Below are 13,565 nucleotides of genomic sequence, written 5' to 3'. Positions count from 1 at the left end.
CCTAAAAATCTCGCCTCAAGCTCGTCTTTTGAACATTGCTCGCCTTGACTAGCTTAAAGCTAAGTGGCCCTCGCCTTAGGTCGCCTCGGCTCACCTTAGGCTCGCTTTTTTAAACCAAGATTAAGGTAATGAAGGATCTGAGCTATAAACCCTGTTACAAGGTTGTCACTTCGAATCTGGAGTCCACCCAGGTTTTCGTCTTACCATGAGTTACGCCAAAGAGTTCTGCTCTTGTGGCAGTCGGCGGTATTATTTTTTGAGGGAACACCCAAGCCAGACTTTAAAGTCAGCGTGTCACACCCTCAAAATCCACTAACGGAGTTTTACCGTCAGAGGGTGTGAACTAACAGGATCGGAATCATCAGTTATAATCAAACCATAAAAACGTTTAAATGAAAATAAGTGCGGAAGCGTAAAACCATAGAGAACAATGTTACGTCACGCAGGACGATTTAAAACCAATGATAACAGTTAAAAGTAAGTTTGCATGGTTAAAAGTTTTTCAAGCAATGCATGTTCCTAAACCGCGCGCCCGCCTCGGCTACCTGAGAATAACATACTAAAAGTGTCAACACAAGGTTGGTGAGTTCACAAGTTATATAAAAATAAATCGTTTAGCGTTTGCGTTCAGCGTTTTGCGTTACAGCGTTACAGCGTCACAGCGTTTTGCGTTACAGCGTTTTGCGTTACCAGATAGTGTTATGTCAATTATATATCGATAGGTAGCTAGTCTATACAACAAGTATTACTAAGTGTTCGACACCGAAGCTGACTCGTTTATTAAGTGCCTTGTCACCAGGTCCTCCAGACCATGGTACGTGTTAGCCAAAATTACACCCGCTCGACCTCCAGTCGAGTTTAGCGTTGGGTGGGGTTTGTCAAACCCAGTAGTACTACTCAACAGTGACTCGCTATTCAAAATATTAACCGGTTCGATGTGTAGGACTTCAAATGTTTCGTTTGCCACTTAGCCTTTACAAGTGATATATAATTTATAACAAAATCTTAAATGCGTTGTGGAGTATGTTATCTCCCCCAAGTGAAAAGCGTTTGAAAACAGTTTAAAGAGGGGAAAGTGAAACTCACTGTTTGCGAAGAATTTCCCAAATTAAATCACCAAGATGCGCGTCACAGAAAAACTCTCTCTAGCGTTCTAAAACAACAAAGAGATTTTTCTAAGTGTCGGAATATTATCGAGTCTCTAGACCCGGCACATAATACCTAAGCACATAACATGTTTCGTGTTTCGTTTGTGAATTGTGTGTGACTTTAACATGTGTATTTGTGACACATTACATGTGTAAGCAATCATATACGTGTCATGTATTCATAAAGTACATCACTAGCAATTATTCCCCGTAAGGGCATTTTGGTCAAATCATGACAATTAACTAGCCATTATTCCCCATAAGGGCAATTTGGTCAAATTATGACAATAAATTAGCAAGTATCATATTTCATGCATTTTCACAAAACTCAGCAGCTAGTTTCACCGAGACAGAAATTCTACTTAAAAGATTGTACTATTACACCAATCATAGCATCTCAATTAATTTACCAAAAATCATCACAGAAGCATATATGTCTTAGGTTTCCAGAACATATTTTATTATATTTTTATTCCACATAGTTTTCTCACAATCATTAAATCATTACAGCAAACTCATAACAGTCAAATTCATGCGCAACAGAATGTTATTTGCAATTCCCGTTAAACGAAAAATCCAATAAATGCAAGACCAGTTGGGTTAGGTTCCTAACTCAATAAGTCAACTTCCAGAAGTGGAACCAACCCAATTGGTCTCGTAGTTCATGAGATATAACATTTACAAAACAACCTAACAGCAGGTCTAACAGCTCAGCTTTGCACAACGTTTTTGTAAAATCATAAAAGTTAACTTCTACTTGTCCAAAAATTACAAATTTATACTTTATAGAAACTAGACTCAACCTAGTTTACTGTAGTACCAATAATCTCAACCAATTTTCACGTTTACACTTCGTTACAGTCACTTAAACATCATATACACATTCTGTCCAGAAACTGTTTGCATCCAAACTCAACATAATAACAATCTATGAACTATCATGCATTCATATAACCCTCTAGACTCCACAAACACCATCCATGCACATCAATTACCCATTACATACATGATTAGGGTTTTTGTTTGAACTCAAATCATAGACACAACAATCAACATGTAACAACATCCAAACTAGTTATCAAATCATCAATTAATCAACAACAATCATATTAACTACATATACATATAGAATCGGCAGCTAGGGTTTACAATTAACCCAACAAACATCAAAATCAAGTAATAAGAATGTATAGGATAATCAATTATACCTTCCTAGCACCTAATTCTTCAATCAAAGCTTGAAATTGATGGTGTATTTGTGTGTGTATGTCGACGGCAGCCAAGGGAGCAAAGGGAATGGGGGCTGATCGGTTTTGAGTGGGGAAAGAAAAGAATAGTTAGGGTTTAGTTAATGATGTATTTATAAACATAACATGTTACATTCAAGTCCCTCCACTTCTAAGTATTACTTTTCTAGCCTAACTAACTTGTTTACATCTTGAGTTAACGTTTATAATCATGTTATCACATAACACATAAGTCTAACACATAATTATCACATAATTACTGTTTTGACGTTTTTCGTTTATTCATCAATCGTTTGCGTCAACTCGTTTGTGTTTCAGTGCAAATCCCGAAAGACTACGCATGTAGTAAGTGTTAAGCGTCATTTAAACCCTAGTTTAAATGTAATGAAGTGTGCGTTATAGATTCAATGATCTTTAAGTTTGAATTGACGGAGTTGAGTTAACGGAATTAACCTGAAATTGACGATTGTCACACAGCGCGCCCCCGGTTAAAGCAACATAGTCTAGCTATAGTAGAACAACAGAACTCTCAAATTTGGGAATTACGATGACCTAAAAAACACAAGAAAATCGTTGTTCCAAAAAAAATTATGATAACTTTTTATAACATTTTGTAGAAAAACAAAATACGGTGTTATGTTACTTTTTATCTGGATTTTGATATAAACTTCAACAGAAACAAGTATAACTCTCTTAAAACAATAATTGAATAATGCTACTTTTCATTAAAGATAAGTTGTTAAGACACTAAAGTAAGTCAATTTTACGTCACACTAATCCATGTATTATATTACATTAAAGTTGTACCGACTTGTACCATGCATAACACATGTGATTTTTAAATTGCTTTTATTACTAAAAATGAACTTGATCATATGGTTTATTTGTCACCCTCTCTACATTGTAACAAACATAATACTGTCCGGAAATCAGATTTAAATGAGACATTTATTTATACTGTTGGGTGTACAAAGTGGGTTCGGTTACAGAGGCCTAATCATAAGTTCATAGCCATGGTCGAATGGTTGGTTAACCATCGGTTTTGGTTAGTTTCGCTTAATTGTCAGATGCATTTCATTTTATAATCTTTTTATCTTTGTTTCGGTTGAAATGGTTCGGTTGTGGTGTTCCAAACTCGATTGTGGATAATTGTAGCATGAATTTGAATGTTCAAAGCTAAAAGTGAATGTACAAAAAATGGGAATTGAGGTATAAAATTTGGAAATCACAAACATATAAGGTTCAACTCGGTTCTGTTATAATTGGTTAACAAAGACAGATTAATTGTAACCATACTCGTATAATCGATTAATCACACTCACTTAATTATAACCGGTCGGTTTTGTCGGTTATGGTTAATTTCGATTAACTTTTTGCTTAATGGTTCGGTTTTCTCTCACACATAGTTTTAAATTATTGTAACTTCTTGAGTTGGTTTACTATTTAATTTTAAACCTTTTTCTATTTTTTTACATAATGATTTTACTTTCCATTATAATCATTTTAAAATTTTAAATTGCATAAATTTGAGTTATTGTCGTGCTGAGTTTTATCTCCCATCTTATATGAGTTTTACTGAAAAACTAGTTTTAACACCGGGCGCGTTGCGTCGGGACAGGTCTGTAGGGCCCGGGCAGTGGTAAAACCCAAAAGTTATCGGTCCCTGGACACTGAGGCGATAAGTCAACACGAATTCGATCGGTTTCAATTACATGTGTTATGGTATCACTAATGTAACACCCCGACCAAAGGCGGATTATACATCGGGGCGCCACATATTGTTTCATTACTCGTGACACTATTGGGTGTCAATATTTAATAAATACATTCATTCACGCACGCGCAACGTAAACACAAGATATAAATAAACCAACATAAATCAATATATTACAAATTATAATATTCGAACAGAAATAACTTGTCTTGATACATTTTAATCTAGGTCCAAAAGTAAAAACGTCCTATATGTCCACAAGCTCCAAAACAGCTACTGCAAACCTGAACATGTGTTAAAATAAACGTCAAACACTTGCGTGTTGGTGAGAAATCAAGTTTAATACAATACATAGATAACAATAAATCTGCGCGCAACACGTGTATGTCTGGTGTTTAACAAGGGTGCAATCAGATTGTGATCAAGCCTAGATAGATCATAGCTCATAGTTCATAGTTCAATCCGTGCTCCCAATTGAGCACAAAAACGAGAAAACATCTGTGCAAGTGTAAACAAAGAAAACCGTAAACGATAGGTCTCCCGTGTTCATCTAATGGATCCATGAAAACTGCGGAATAGGCCGAACAAAGCGGTTAATGATACACACATACAAATAAACAGCCAAGTAAACGTCCTCAACACATGGGATACTGCGCGACTAAAGTTCATAAACAAGTTTAAGACTCTAAGTTTGTATGAACACATGATCATCCCAAAACATTAAAAGCAAAAAGGGATTAGGTACGAGATTACTCACTTGATAAACGATGCGGTGTAAGATAAAGCAAGAACCAACTTTAAACAAGCACAAGTTAACCTATAAATAAGATTATTGTTTTAACGATCTGTTTTAAGTCTTGATATAAGTTAGCATAATTAAATTATTATATATAATATATATATTACCGGAAAAGCAGGGCAGAACAGGGAGGAAGACGGAGGCAGAGAGGGAGGCGGCAGAGAGCAAGGAAAACAGGAGAGATTAAGTGTTTGTGTGTGTAGTGTTAGGAAAAATAATACTATTATTTATAGAGAAACCCTAGGGAACACAATCCCTAGAGAAAGGGGAAAAGATCTTTAACAGGATCCAGCAAAAGATATCAAAAAGCAAGTAAAAGATATCAAAAGATATGGCAGCAGGGAAAAAGAGAAAAAGGCTGACAGGGAACAGTAAAAAGGCATGGGCGGTTCAGAAAAAGGTACTGGTCAAGCATGGCAAAAGCAGATCTCAAAAGATTATGTCAGTCACTTTATCTGCCAACCAATGGGGTTGGTGCGCATGCTGCGCCGAAAGTAACTTTTCAGACATAAAGCATATTAGGTCAACAGCACAAAAGATAAGACAACTCAAAAGCAACGGCTAGATTAAACAGAAGAAAACTCAAAGGGTTTAGCGCGAGAAGGCTGACACAAAAGGTCAAGAGAGCGCGAGCGCGAAGGCAGACAGAACTAACCTTAACGCGTCGCGGAAAGAACTATATTTCTAAGCGCGCCGCGGGAAGAATCACATTTCTTAGCGCGCCGCGGGAGGAACTAAAATTCCTAGCGCGCCGCGGGAAGAACTATAATTCTTCGCGCGTCGAGGGATGAACTACGATTCTTAGCGCGCTGCGAGAAGAACTACAAATCCTTAGCGCGTCGCGGGAAGAACTACCGTTCTTAGCGCGCTGCGAGAAGAATTACAATTCTTAGCGCGCTGCGAGAAGAGTTCGTCTCGCGTATCGCTGAAACAGGTGGTCTTCACGCAGGCTTCCTTGTAAGGGGTCTGGCGCGTGGAGCTGCGCAGACAACCTTAGGCGGGAAGGAACAAAGGACAAGCAAAGAGTTAGAAGAAAAAGAGGGAAACAAGGCTTAAGGGCGGGACGGCGACAAGAGGGAAAAGAAGGCGGAAAGAGAGAAGGAGAGGGACGGGACGGCGGAAAGAAAGAGAGAGAAAGAGGCGGGAAGGAAAATATATATTATTATTAAAGGTAAAATATAAGTATAAATAGATATTAAATCATAAAAGAAAGAGATCGGATAAGGGAAACGGGTACCTGGGTCGGGTCGGATCGGGGCAGATGTCACAGTCTCCCCTACTTTAAGAAATTTCGTCCCGAAATTTATCTCGAAGTAGGTTGCGCAGAGAACAGGTGCGGGTACTTGATCTTCATTTGATCTTCCCTTTCCCATGTAAACTCGACTCCGCGCTTGGACTCCCAGCGAATTTTAACAATAGGGATACGACTGCGCTTGGTTTGCTTAACCTCGCGATCCATAATCTCAACAGGCTTCTCAACGAAATGCATAGTTTCATCAACTTGAACTTCATCAAGTGAAATGTGAAGGTTCTCATCAGCTAAACACTTCTTGAGATTGGATACATGGAACGTTGGATGCACATTACTGAGCGCGGGCGGCAGGTCAAGTCTGTAGGCAACTTTTCCCACACGCGTGAGAATCTTGAATGGACCAACATAACGAGGAGCAAGCTTACCCTTCTTCCCAAAGCGGACAACACCTTTCCAAAGCGACACTTTGAGGAGAACAAGATCACCAACTTGAAATTCGAGAGGCTTCCGCCTACGATCTGCGTAACTCTTCTGTCGGCTTCGGGCAGTCAGCAGATGATCACGGATCTTGGCGATTTTATCGGTTGTCTCTTGAACAAGTTCGGGTCCTGTGATTTGAGTTTCACCCACTTCGCTCCAACAAATCGGGGAGCGGCACTTACGACCGTAAAGTGCTTCAAATGGGGCCATACCGATACTGGAATGATAGCTGTTATTATAAGAGAACTCGATCAAAGGCAGGTGCGAATCCCAATTACCTCCAAAATCAAGAACACAAGATCGGAGCATATCCTCAAGAGTTTGAATAGTTCGCTCAGACTGACCGTCAGTCTGAGGATGATATGCCGTACTCATGTCCAAGCGAGTTCCTAGCGCAGATTGGAGAGATTTCCAAAAGCGGGATATAAAACGGCCATCGCGATCGGATATGATGCTCAAAGGAGTACCATGGCGGCAGACAATTTCCTTGACATAAAGCTGCGCGAGTTGCTCAACACGGTAGTTTTCACGAATGGGCAGAAAGTGAGCAGACTTAGTCAAACGATCCACTATTACCCAAATGCTATCATGTTTGCTTGCTGTCAAAGGTAACTTGGTAATAAAGTCCATCGCTACACATTCCCATTTCCACGTAGGAATTTCTGGTTGTTCGAGCAAACCAGATGGGCGTTGGTGTTCAGCTTTTACTTTAGAACAAGTCAGGCATCTAGCTACGAACATAGCAATATCCTTTTTCATACCGGGCCACCAATAAGTAATGCGCAAATCCTTGTACATCTTATCAGCGCCAGGATGAATAGAATACCGAGATTTGTGCGCTTCACTCAGGATATCAGCGCGAAGATTCTCATCAAAGGGAATCCAGATGCGATTAAGATAACAGAGAATTCCACTCAGATTAGGGACAAAGTGCGTTTCCGCGCCACACGCTAACTCGGCGCGAAGGTTACCATTACTGATGGATGCGCGCTGCGCGTCACGAATGCGCGATTCAAGGTTGCTTTGGATCGGCGCGAAGTGAAGCTGCGTGCGCGGCAAGATACAGTTAAGTTGGCAGGGTTTTCGGCTGAGCGCATCGGCTACCACATTAGCCTTACCAGGATGATACCGGATCTCACAATCGTAATCGCTGATGAGTTCGTTCCATCGGCGTTGCCTCATGTTGAGTTCCTTTTGATCAAAGATATGCTGAAGGCTTTTATGGTCAGTGTAAAGGATACATTTAGTACCATAAAGGTAGTGTCTCCAGATCTTCAAGGCAAAAACAACTGCGCCTAGTTCGAGGTCGTGAGTTGTATAATTCTTTTCATGAACCTTGAGTTGCCTTGATGCGTAAGCGATAACCTTGCCTCGTTGCATAAGAACACAACCGAGACCTTGGTTGGAGGCATCGCAGTACACGACAAAATCATCATTACCCTCAGGTAGCGCAAGAACAGGAGCTTCACACAACAAACGCTTGAGCGTTAGAAAGGCTTCTTCTTGCTTCGAGCCCCAAATATACGGTTTACCTTTGTGCGTTAGAGCTGATAAAGGCAATGCGATCTTTGAGAAGTTCGAAATAAAGCGCCGGTAATAACCAGCTAAGCCCAGAAAGGAACGGATTTCGGTAGGAGTGGATGGCGTAATCCAGTTCTTGATTGCTTCAATTTTGGATGGGTCGACATGGATACCCATCTTGTTAACAACATGGCCAAGAAACTGTACTTCATCCGACCAAAATTCACACTTGGAAAGCTTAGCATAGAGCTGCTAGGTTCTAAGCTTTTGCAATACCAATCGGAGATGTTGCTCATGCTCGGCCTTGGTCTTAGAATACACCAGAACATCATCGATAAACACGATCACGAATTTATCCAAGAAAGGCCTACACACCCGATTCATTAGATCCATGAAAACGGCGGGTGCGTTGGTTAAACCGAAGGACATGACCAAGAATTCAAAATGGCCATAACGAGTTCGAAAAGCAGTCTTCGGAACATCATCATCGCGGATGCGCAACTGGTGATAGCCAGAGCGGAGATCGATCTTGGAGAAACAAGAGGCACCTTGGAGTTGATCAAAGAGGTCGTCAATAAGGGGTAAGGGATACCGGTTTTTAATGGTGAGTTTGTTCAACTCGCGGTAATCAATACACATGCGAAACGATCCATCTTTCTTTTTAACGAACAACACCGGAGCACCCCAGGGCGAAGAGCTAGGGCGAATGAATCCTTTAGTAGTCAACTCTTGAAGTTGGCTTGCCAATTCTTGCATCTCAGCGGGCGCAAGACGGTAAGGAGATTTAGCTACGGGGGAAGCACCAGGGACAAGATCAATACGGAACTCGACTTCACGAGCGGGAGGGATACCAGGAATATCATCAGGAAAAACTTCAGGAAAATCACGCACAACAGGGATATCGCGAAGCTTCTTCTTTTCAGCAGGTTTAACCACATGGGCTAGAAATGCAATACACCTTTTCCTCATGAGTCTTTGGGCTTCGGCGCAGGACATAAGTTTAAGACCGCGGGAGGGTTTTTCGCCGTAGATATGAAGATCACCATTTTCTCGAGGTATGCGAATCATCTTCTTGGCGCAAATAACTTCGGCGCGATTATGCGAGAGCCAGTCCATACCAATAATAACATCGAAACTTCCAAGAGGCATGGGGATGAGGTCGATCAGGAAATCGTTTTCGTTAAGGTTAAGCGTGCAATCTTTAATCACTGAGTTAATTAAAACAGTTTCGCCATTAGCCAATTCAACTGAAAAATCTTCTTTTAAATCGCTGCGCGGTCGCGCAAGCTTCTGCTCGAAGGCGCGAGAGATAAAACTTCGATCGGCGCCAGTATCAAAAAGTATAGAAGCATAAAATCCGTTAAGCAAAAATGTACCATTAACTACGTCATTATTCGCTTGCGCTTGGTGCGCGGTTATGTTAAAAGCTCGTCCACGCGTCACTTGGTTCGAAATCTGGTTCACCGGATTCGCTTGTGTGATTTGCACTTGTAGTCTCGGGCACGCGTTCCGGAAATGACTGGGATCACCGCAGTTAAAGCACGATCTGGGTCGTGGGTTTTGGTAGGTTGGTTGTGGGTTCTGCGGGTAGACCGGTGGTATTGGCGCAATTGGATTGGCGGGAGGGACTCTACAGTATTCGGCTGAGTGACCAACGCGGCCACATCGGTTACATTGTCGACACGGGGTCTGAGTTGGGTGGTGAAGTCTACAGGTTGGGCAAAAGGGTTGATTTCCTGTGTAAGGTTTCTTAGGTGGCGGGGCAGGGAGTGCTGGATTGGTTAAGGCATAGTTGTGGACTACAGGAGGTGTTGGGTAGGCTGACAGAGGGTTAGGCGCGTAAACTGGAGGTTGATAAATGGGTTGCTGGGCAATGGGCGGGTTGGTAAGCGCATAGGCCTTGCGCCTGCGCTTGAGGTTGTTACGGTTTGAGGGTTCAGGTTTGGTTTCTGTTGGTTCAGGGGCAGTCTTGGTGAGTTTGGTCTTCTCAGCTCCCCGCAGGAACAGGGTTCCTGCTCTGACATGGTTGTCGCTGAGCACAGCGGCCAACTCGATGGCGTCAGAGAGGGTTGCTGGGTTTCTGGCCCATACAGAATCTTGAATTTCCATGGGGAGACCCCCAAGGAATTTCTCTATGGCTCGGCGTGAAGGGGTAACAAGGTGAGGGACCAGTAAGCTTAGCTCGTGGAAGCGCGTCGCGTACTCGCGCGCTTCTCCACTGTATTGCTTCAGGTTCCAAAATTCTTCCTCCAGGCGCTTTACTTCGTTGGGAGGGCAGAATTCTCGCGTCAAGAGATCCTTAAATTCCTCCCAGAGTATGCTGGAAGCAGCTTCTGCGCCACGCGCATGAGCTACTCCATTCCACCATGTAAGCGCTCTAGATTCCAGGACACTGGAAGCATACAGGGTTCGTCTGTCTGAGGGGCATTGGGTATGGAGGAAAGTGTTTTCGATTTTCTCAAGCCACTGGAGCATCACGGTGGCTCCTTCAAGACCTGTGAACTTTGGAGGGTTACCCGCGTTAAAGGATTTAATGTTGTAACTGGAGGTATTGTTTTGGCTCAAGGCTTGGGCTATCGCGGCGGCCATTTCCTGGGAACGTTGCTGTCTACGCATGCGCGAGGCTTCTCTTCTCTGAAATCGGCGAGATAGCGGAGGCATTCTATAAAAATTTTAATTTTAGTTAATATCTTGGTTTTAGCACAAAGTATAACCTCGAAAAGCTTGGTTTCACGGAGTTGGATACTATCAAAAGTTAAAGTAAAATAAATGACCCTAAATGCAGACTTAATAAAGGTAGCAAATTCGAATCAAGAATCGACAATTCATGTATCACCATGACTTTCCGAATTCCCAATTTAAAATATACGAGCAAACGAGTATTGGAGATTGACGATTCATGTATCACCATGTCTTTTCAATCTTCAATATAAAATATACAAGAAAATGAGTATTGGAGGTTGACAATTCATGTATCACCATGACTTTTCAAGTCTCCAACCTCAGAACATAATCGTAAATGGAAATTGAAAATCAACTATTCATGTATCACCATGACCTTTCGGATTTTCAAATCCAACAAACGAATATGTAAGTAAAATCAATAAAAATCGAAATTCAACAAAAATCGAAATATCGCGAAATAAAACATAAAATCATATACTGCGCAAGCGCGAGCATATTCATAAATAACGAGTAATTAACAATAAGCGCGCAAACATGAGATTTCTCTCATGCGCGAGAAGGGACTCTTAGGTATTCTAGGCCGTTACGTCTAACCACCTATCCTAAAGTCAACGAGCTCTGATACCAATCTGTAACACCCCGACCAAAGGCGGATTATACATCGGGGCGCCACATATTGTTTCATTACTCGTGACACTATTGGGTGTCAATATTTAATAAATACATTCATTCACGCACGCGCAACGTAAACACAAGATATAAATAAACCAACATAAATCAATATATTATAAATTATAATATTCGAACAGAAATAACTTGTCTTGATACATTTTAATCTAGGTCCAAAAGTAAAAACGTCCTATATGTCCACAAGCTCCAAAACAGCTACTGCAAACCTGAACATGTGTTAAAATAAACGTCAAACACTTGCGTGTTGGTGAGAAATCAAGTTTAATACAATACATAGATAATAATAAATCTGCGCGCAACACGTGTATGTCTGGTGTTTAACAAGGGTGCAATCAGATTGTGATCAAGCCTAGATAGATCATAGCTCATAGTTCATAGTTCAATCCGTGCTCCCAATTGAGCACAAAAACGAGAAAACATCTGTGCAAGTGTAAACAAAGAAAACCGTAAACGATAGGTCTCCCGTGTTCATCTAATGGATCCATGAAAACTGCGGAATAGGCCGAACAAAGCGGTTAATGATACACACATACAAATAAACAGCCAAGTAAACGTCCTCAACACATGGGATACTGCGCGACTAAAGTTCATAAACAAGTTTAAGACTCTAAGTTTGTATGAACACATGATCATCCCAAAACATTAAAAGCAAAAAGGGATTAGGTACGAGATTACTCACTTGATAAACGATGCGGTGTAAGATAAAGCAAGAACCAACTTTAAACAAGCACAAGTTAACCTATAAATAAGATTATTGTTTTAACGATCTGTTTTAAGTCTTGATATAAGTTAGCATAATTAAATTATTATATATAATATATATATTACCGGAAAAGCAGGGCAGAACAGGGAGGAAGACGGAGGCAGAGAGGGAGGCGGCAGAGAGCAAGGAAAACAGGAGAGATTAAGTGTTTGTGTGTGTAGTGTTAGGAAAAATAATACTATTATTTATAGAGAAACCCTAGGGAACACAATCCCTAGAAAAAGGGGAAAAGATCTTTAACAGGATCCAGCAAAAGATATCAAAAAGCAAGTAAAAGATATCAAAAGATATGGCAGCAGGGAAAAAGAGAAAAAGGCTGACAGGGAACAGTAAAAAGGCATGGGCGGTTCAGAAAAAGGTACTGGTCAAGCATGGCAAAAGCAGATCTCAAAAGATTATGTCAGTCACTTTATCTGCCAACCAATGGGGTTGGTGCGCATGCTGCGCCGAAAGTAACTTTTCAGACATAAAGCAGATTAGGTCAACAGCACAAAAGATAAGACAACTCAAAAGCAACGGCTAGATTAAACAGAAGAAAACTCAAAGGGTTTAGCGCGAGAAGGCTGACACAAAAGGTCAAGAGAGCGCGAGCGCGAAGGCAGACAGAACTAACCTTAACGCGTCGCGGAAAGAACTATATTTCTAAGCGCGCCGCGGGAAGAATCACATTTCTTAGCGCGCCGCGGGAGGAACTAAAATTCCTAGCGCGCCGCGGGAAGAACTATAATTCTTCGCGCGTCGAGGGATGAACTACGATTCTTAGCGCGCTGCGAGAAGAACTACAAATCCTTAGCGCGTCGCGGGAAGAACTACCGTTCTTAGCGCGCTGCGAGAAGAATTACAATTCTTAGCGCGCTGCGAGAAGAGTTCGTCTCGCGTATCGCTGAAACAGGTGGTCTTCACGCAGGCTTCCTTGTAAGGGGTCTGGCGCGTGGAGCTGCGCAGACAACCTTAGGCGGGAAGGAACAAAGGACAAGCAAAGAGTTAGAAGAAAAAGAGGGAAACAAGGCTTAAGGGCGGGACGGCGACAAGAGGGAAAAGAAGGCGGAAAGAGAGAAGGAGAGGGACGGGACGGCGGAAAGAAAGAGAGAGAAAGAGGCGGGAAGGAAAATATATATTATTATTAAAGGTAAAATATAAGTATAAATAGATATTAAATCATAAAAGAAAGAGATCGGATAAGGGAAACGGGTACCTGGGTCGGGTCGGATCGGGGCAGATGTCACAACTAAAACTTGGGCGTCGGTAAAACCTGAACGTTATCAA

This window comes from Bidens hawaiensis, unplaced genomic scaffold (genome assembly GCF_021521415.1).
Source record: "Bidens hawaiensis isolate Kalapana, Puna unplaced genomic scaffold, B.hawaiensis_p1.1 tig00010168_1, whole genome shotgun sequence".
Lineage (NCBI taxonomy): Eukaryota > Viridiplantae > Streptophyta > Magnoliopsida > Asterales > Asteraceae > Bidens > Bidens hawaiensis.
Note: the sequence above shows the minus strand (reverse complement) of the source record.